This window comes from Vipera berus (assembly GCF_964194415.1).
Source record: "Vipera berus genome assembly, chromosome: 4".
In the NCBI taxonomy this organism is placed as follows: Eukaryota; Metazoa; Chordata; class Lepidosauria; order Squamata; family Viperidae; genus Vipera; species Vipera berus.
In genome coordinates, this window is record NC_138206.1 from 42,343,755 (window position 1) to 42,352,377 (window position 8,623).

Sequence of the window (8,623 nt, forward strand, 5' to 3'; positions counted from 1 at the left end):
GCACTCCATGAAAATTCAACAAGATATCCCAGAAAAGTCCTAAACTATGCAGACACAGGTTTAATTTCACATGACACAATTTCACATGACACCCAAGGCTCATGAAAATATAACCAGAGAAAAGTGGGGGGGAAGACATTTTTTATATAAATTTGGGACTAAAGTACCTATTCCTTTAAAGTACCTCTTTAAATGTTTGCCTTTGTACGTTGCCATGTCTACATGTCCAAATGCTTGTTTTTGAAACAGAAAAAAACCATAAGGCATAAATAAATAATATCAGAATGCATTTGTGATGAAACAAATATGGTGCTCAAAATTCTTGGCAAATAAATTCAACAACATTTTGTAAAACATGATTTGATGTTAGAATGCCAAATTGCACATCATGACTGATCAACTAACTGTGACTTTGTGTAATAAAGATTCCATGTGGATAATGTTGCTCAAACAACATCTTAGATATAGAGACAGACAATATTATTCAGAATCCCCTACAAATGGCTTAATATTTCCTTTCCATTTATAGCTGTTTGATAATGTTGCTTAAGGTAACAGCAGAAGATGGCTTTAGAATGAAAACCCCGATACCATAAGAGAATTCTATTTACTAATGTCATAATTTGTTATCACTCATATTTATTTAAATTCTCCAAAACACATCAAACAGTCTGCATTATTGAATAAATTATAACATTTATAGAATCAATATCCTAAACAAAAAAGTACAATGGATGTAAAGTATAAATTCTTTTTCTGGAACTGTCTTGATGGAAAGTTGATTCTAGTATGGCTGACTAGAATATAATTATATCCCCAATATAATTTTTTAAAACTTATAGTTAAATATATGGTGATTATTTTAAGAATACTTGAAACTCTATATTGATATCTCCATATCTTTTGCTAGTGTATTCTTTATGTCTGATCTCCTTTTAAATATATTAAACTTCAACTCCCATAACTCCTACATGTATGGACAAAAAATTTGCTACTGCACCTTATGGGAACTAAATTCACAGAACTGAAGATTGTTTGATAAACCTTTTGCATATGTCCCTTCATTCTCTGGTTCTTTGAATTCTCAGTCTAATGATCTCATAAACTCTTTTGGTATGGAATGTTATATTATTAGTTTCAAAATTCAAAATATAGTGGCCTACGTATTGGCTTAGTAGGTAAATTAAATTAAATTAAATTAAATTAAATTAAATTAAATTAAATTAAATTAAATTAAATTAAATTAAATTAAATTAAATTAAATTAAATTAAATTAAATTAAATTAAATTAAATAAATGTTTCTTAAATTCTCAAAACTTACAATTGAATGAAATAATCAGCAACACTACATAGGTAAAGGTTCCCCCGCACATACGTGCTAGTCGTTTCCAACTCTAGGGGCCGGTGCTCATCTCCGTTTCAAAGCCGAAGAGCCAGCGTTTGTCTGAGGATGTCTCCGTGGTCATGTGGCCGGCATGACTAGACGCTAAAGGCACATGAAGCACTATTACCTTCCCACCATAGTGGTCCCTATTTTTCTACTTGCATTTTTACGTGCTTTCGAACTGCTAGGTTGGCAGAAGCTGGGACAAGTAACAGGCGCTCACTCTGTTACGCGGCACTTGGGATTCAACCCGCCAAACTGCCAATCTTCTGATCGACAAGCTCAGCGTCCTAACCCACTGAGCCATGGATAATATTAAAACTATATATGCAGTTATATCAATGTTTATTGCATTTCTGGGCTATAAATTTAGAAAAAGCTTGCAAGGGTTTTTTCAATTAATTAAGAGCAAACATTTGTTTATTATTTTTTAAAATAATAAATATATCATATATATGATATTTCCAGTTCTTCAGCCATGCTATTGTGATTAGGAATCACTCTGAAGACTTTGATCTTGGTTATAATCTTGATATTTATTTCTTGACAGTATTTTATCCCAGTATAATTAAACTTTCCTAGCTAATAATAGTTTCTGTTACCTGTTACCACCTTGCTGAAACATCTTAGTAAATGTGAATGTAATCCTAATAAAGTATTAGGTAAATTGTATGCCATGCTCAATTTAGGGTAGGGTATTGTTATCAGCTTCTCAATAGAAATGAGTGAATTATCTATATGTCTATGATAATTTTAATCAAAGCTATACATAATTAAAAACATTGTAACACTGCTAAGGATTCTATAATGAGGCATATTTACATATCAGCATTTTCTTTTGTTTATTGAATCAGTTTTGAAGTGATGAAGTATAATGGTTGAGAGTTTGAGCAAAATACCCAGGATGTTCTGGCTTCGAAGCTTAAATTCACCATGAATATTCATGAAGTCCTACAAGAATCATTATTTTCATCCTTAAATCTATTAAAAATAGAAATAATAATATTAGCTTATTCTACAGGAATACATCTTGTGATAATAAGCACCTTGAAAACTAGCTTTAGATGCTTACCTTTTTAAGTTTTTAAAACTAGTATTGCACCTCTTAGTAAAGAATAGTGGCTTTGGAATACAGAACTTTTTAAACAAACAATCTGAATTACAGGATGACTATTTCACTTATTAGAAAAAATGAGACATTTATCCAGAACTTGTTTCTTTCTTTGGTAATGAGGGGATATGATACCAAGAACTAATCTGGCTTCTTAAATTACAGGAGTAAGATTCCATTTGATTTGGAGATTCAAGTTTCAAAAAAAAAATATCAATCCCAACCAATTCTAGATATGATTTGATTCAAGGTTAGATCATAGGCTACAATGGGTTCATAAAAGTAAACAGAAGGTGATGAAGAATCAAAAAGGTGGTAGTCCCTTTAGGACCCCAGGTTTCAGCCAGATAGTATCAAGAATTTTATTTAACTAAGTTTCTGAAATATTTCCTCTTTTAAGGCAGAGATAGCAGGGATAAAGAAAAGGCAGCAGACTTTGTAGTGCCTAGTCCTTGGTGTTTTCTGAGCTTGGCTGTTTGCTTGTAGACATTTTGTTACCCAACTAGATAATATCTTCAGTGCTAGAAGTAAGTCAGGTTTGACTATGTTTATAAACAGTAGCATTCAAAATAAACAATAAGAAAGCTAAAAGGAAACAAAAAGATGAGAACACTTTCTTATCAGCAATCAACAGCTAGATGAACAGGGCTTAACACCAGGATTAACACCGGGTCTGGATGGGGAGAAAAAGGCTTTGTCTCAATCCTGCCAAGACTGAGTGGCTGTGCATACCGGCATCTCGGGTTAACCAGACTATTCCATCTTTAACGATGGGGGGTGAGGTGTTACCCCCCGTTGATAGGGCTCGCAACTTGGGCGTCCTCCTGGACTCATGGCTCAGTTTTGAAGATCACATAGGAGCCGTGATCAGGGGGGCTTTTGCCCAGGTTCACTTGGTGTGCCAGTTGTGACCCTACCTGGACCGAGATGCCCTACGCACAGTCACTCATGCACTCGTGACCTCCCGTTTAGACTACTGCAACGCTCTCTACATGGGGCTGCCCTTGAGGACCACTCGGAGGCTTCAGCTGGTGCAGAATGCAGCCGCGCGAGTTGTGATGGGGGTTCCCCAATACTCCCGTGTAACACCTCTACTCCACGAGCTGCATTGGCTTCCGGTTGCCCTCTGAGTGAGATTCAAGGTGCTGGTGATGACCTATAAAGCCCTAAATGGCTTGGGTCCGGGATATCTGAGGGAACACCTGCTGCCGGCATCAAGTTCCCTTCGTCCTGTGTGCTCCCACAGGGAGGGCCTTCTCAGGGTGCCTCTGGTAAAAGATTGCCGGCGGATAACACCCAGGGGGAGGGCCTTCTCTGTGGGTGCGCCTGCCCTTTGGAACCAGCTGCCCGTGGAGCTTAGGACTGCCCCCGAACTTCGTTCATTTCACCGGGACCTGAAGACCTGGCTCTTCGAGCTTTCCGGCCCAGGCTGAGAGTTTTAATTGGGGTTTTTTATATTTCTTCAGGGATTTAATTTAATCTTTTCTTAATTGTTTTAAATTTTTGTATCGTTGTTTTAAGTACCCTGTAAACCTCCCTGAGTCCTACGGGAAAGGGCGGTATATAAATTCAATAAAATTCAAATTCAAATTAACACCAGACAGACAACCAAGCAATAAACAATACCTTAATCTAGAAGCTACCAATTGAGAGAAACAATCAGGCAGTAAATGGCAGCCTAATCAAAGAACTACCAAGGAGAAAACAATCTTCCACCACCACTGACAGGGCAAGCTATTGTATATAGGTAAACAGAGAACAAGCCCCACTCACATCTAGTATTAAATATGTTACGTAATCTGGTAACAAATATCTGCAACCAACCAACCAAATGCAATAAGTATCAAGGACTCTACAGTTCAACCTTGAGCTGCATATGTTCCCTTCTATAGATTTATAAGTAATTTACAATTGGTGTTATTGTTATGCTAAATTTAAATATTCTTCTACAATTCCTATTAACTTTTACCTTTTGGCATATGAGTTTTCCATAAATAAAGAATTGAAACATGAGATTTCTACCCAAATTAGCCTTTTTTGCTGGATTGAATTTTTTTAATAATATAGAAATTGGTTGATATTTGATTCTATAATTCTTATTTATGGACAGAATTAAATCTGGACTGTGATTGATCTATGGTAGAGAAACAAAATACGAAGCATATTCAGCCAATAGCTGCCAGGATTTCTACCCACTGTTTCCAGTACAAGACGTGGACAGTGTAAATTTTTATAAATACGTTACTTAACCTTATACACACACATGGATGATTTAGAATGGAATCTCTTGTATCTTTCCACTTTGCTATATCCACCTGCATTAGCAATAAAAAGATTGCATTATACAATGGCTCATCTAGACTTTTAGTAATGATGCTTAGTGGCTGTAGGAAAAAACCCTGCAATAACCTTTAATACAATATATTTGGGTCTTATATAAATTCTGGGATAAAAATCATAAGGATATTGAAGAGAATAGAGGAAAAAATAAAGGATGAATAGATCCTTTTTATTTTCATAAATATGATATATTTTGAGAGTGTGAACCAACCTTGGAAATAAATATTAAATTTAGTTTTGATAATAGACAATCATTTAAATTTATTACAGATTTTTTTAATACTTTCCATTTATCTTGCAAAAATACACTCCTCTAAAAATAAAAGGTAATTATCTGTTGTATGTCTTTTGTATGATTTCCTTTCTTGATTATAGCTTGTGACTGCTGAATTGTTGTGTAATATTATCAGATTTTATTAATTGGCTTTGTAACAGAGGCCACCTTCATAGACCTTTTAGTTAAATATGGCTTTATAATTCTAAGCTATTGTACATTATGCATTGCATTAAAGTTCTTTTTAAATACCCTTGACCTCATTAAAATAACAAGACCTCTCTGTAGCTTGCAAGCACTTAGCTATGCTGAAGTGTGCTGCAAAGAGGGTGGAATATATTATAAAGTTCCATACAAAATCCAAACTAGGTATGCAATTAGTGAACTAATAATATGGGTGCAGAAGTAATCCCTTAGAAACTGTTAATCTTGACATCAGTAAGTAATTATCATATGTTGCTAACACAACATAAACGCATAGCTCTTGTTGGTTTGATAAAATGGCTCCAGAAAAGATAGGATTTTAAACATTGTAAATATAATCTTAATATCAGAAACATAAAAATATAGAAATCAGAAATATATTTTATAACAATTACACTATATTGCAAAGTAATTAAAACAACTCTAAATTATTTGCTTAGATTACTTTCTGAGACCTGTATAATGTGGCCCAGAATGAATACCTAGTTGGTTGTTTTGTTTTGATATACTTTTCTACAACAGCTATAGCAAATGTAGCTTCTCTGCCTTCTCTGTCATGGTGGCCTCCTTGTGGAACATTCTCTCCCCTGGTGTTAGGTTGTCTCCTCTGTGCTATCATTTCGGAAGTCCCTCAGGACTTGGTTATATCATTTCACTTGGAGGTGTTTGGGAACTGGAGATTTTCTTAAATGACTCCACTGTGAGTAATATTTTAGCCATAAGGTTTATATACTTTAATTGTTTATATATTATCATTTTAATATTATTATGCTTTTATAATGATCTGTTTGCTGTTTTTTATTTAACTGTGTGAAAGTGTCACCATATAAATAAGATAGATAGAAGTTAGAAGATAGATAGATGGATGAATAGATAGATAGATAGATAGATAGATAGATAGATAGATAGATAGATAGATGATAGTCAAATTAAAATAAATTTAGATTTAACTGCATGTGAATTTTCTCCTTCATATTGTACTTGTGGTATTAGCCTTAAAATATTGAGTAAAAAAGTGTTTTATCATGAAAATTTAAGAATTGCTTTAATATAGTCCAGAAATAGCCATAGCCTTGTACAAATCCCCACCTATCATCTGAAAATAGTTCCTGATTTGATTTTAATTTAGTTGATGATACACAATACTCCTACATTTGTGTACCTGTTAGTTTTGTATCCTGCCTTTATTCTAGGAGTATAAGGTTACTACACAATATAGTTCTATTACCTTGTCTATCTTATCCTCACAGGTATTCTTGCAAGGTTGGTTGGGTTTAAAAAGTGGCAGATTCAAAGCTGTTCATTAATTTTCATGGCTCAAGATAGATTAAGACTGGGATCTACATGGTGTTCATCCAATACTTAATCGCCCAGTGAAATCCCTGGTAATATTGAAATTGTTATCATTTTACAGAAATCAATTCTCATTATAAAAATGCAATATTTATCTATCTTCCATGATTCTATAAGAACAGATGATTATTGGAATTATTTGTCATTTAAAACATTCATATTCACCGTTTTCCATATTTTGTTCTCAGCCTGAAAATAAAATAAAAATTACTTTGTTCTTAGGTCAATTTAAACCTACAGAGAAGATTGCTACTGTTTAGAAAACACATCAAGATCCATTTGACTATTTCTATAATTAGAGTTGGAAACGACTAGCACGCATGTGCGGGGGAACCTTTACCTTTACCTTTTATAATTAGTGTAGGGACGCGGTGGCTCAGTGGGTTAGGACACTGTCGATCAGAAGGTCGGCAGTTTGGCGGGTCGAATCCTGAGTGCTGCATAACAGAGTGAGTGCCTGTTACTCGTCCCAGCTTCTGCCAACCTAGCAGTTCGAAAGCACGTAAAAATGCAAGTAGAAAAATAGGGACCACTACTGTGGGAAGGTAACAGCATTCCGTGTGCCTTTGGCATCTAGTCATGCCGGCCACATGACCACGGAGACGTCCTCGGACAAGCGAGGCTTTGAAACGGCTTTGAAACGGAGATGAGCACCGGCCCCTAGAGATGAGCACCGGTCCCTAGAGTCGGAAACGACTAGTACGCATGTGCGGGGAAAAAATTTATAATTAGTATGCAGAATGAGAACAACAACAAAAAATCTTTGTTTTGGGGAGGGAGTAACTTTTCCATATACATAAATCCCAAATGTGGAAAGATCAAGGCTTCTAGATAACCTTCAAGCATTCTAATATCAATGTTCTGCGTACCTTACATAGTTTGGGTATAAATAGGAGGAATCAGGTTATCAAATGTTGAATAGATGTCAGGACAATAATAGATTTTTAATTATCATGTTTCTCCCAGAAACAAATTTAAATTTCCATAATGCTGAAACAATTAGAATATTTGCAGACTATAAAGATAATGACAAAAATTCTGTATTTTACACATGGTTTTAAAGTAATATTAGAGAACAACTTCTGACCCATTGGGTCATCCTTTGACAGAAAGTACATATAGTCTGGTTACCTGACTGAATCTGATGTAGCCAGAATGAACAATAAATTTTAGGCTGATCATATTTTTTTACCCTAATGTTAAACAACACAATGGTCATCTAAGTATATATCATAAACAACATTCTTTAAATTAATAGATGATAGGCACCTTGATTCAAAATTGGGCTGATTTGGGAGTACAGAAGACAGATAAATACCTGAATTTTAGTAGTATACAGATGCCAAATATTTAATATGTGCATTCTGAACATAGTTTAAATTAGCCATTTACTAAAGAAGGAAGAAAGAAAAGGGGAAAAAACCCATTTTGCTGGCTGACAAGTCACTGTAAAATGATGAGCCCAGTGAATTACTTTTCCTAAGCCTAGCTGTTTGGCAATACTGCTATTTCAATGTGAAGAATCAGAAAGCAGGCAAATGAATGTGTATCCAGATGCATAAGAAGCAGCTGACAGATTTCTTCAGGATAAATCCCTGACAACTGTGCTCAAGCAATTTCCAATGCTTTCTGTACATAAGATTCCACCCCAGTGCCATCTAGATCTGAAACAATTATTCTGTAGTAGTAGTAGTAGTAGTAGTAGTAGACTTTATTGTCATTTCTACAATATACAGTACAGTACACAGTGAAATGAATTGTTTCCCCAGAACTAAGGTGCTACATCAGACAAAACGAATCAAAAAAAGAACAGAACAACAAACTACGCATAACTCTAAACTAAAAACTTAAAAAACTGCAAATACAAGTATTTATAGTTCCAGTTTCTTCGTGTTGAGAATTCTAATGGCTTGTAGGAAGAAACTATTACACAATCTGGATGTCCGAGCCTGAATG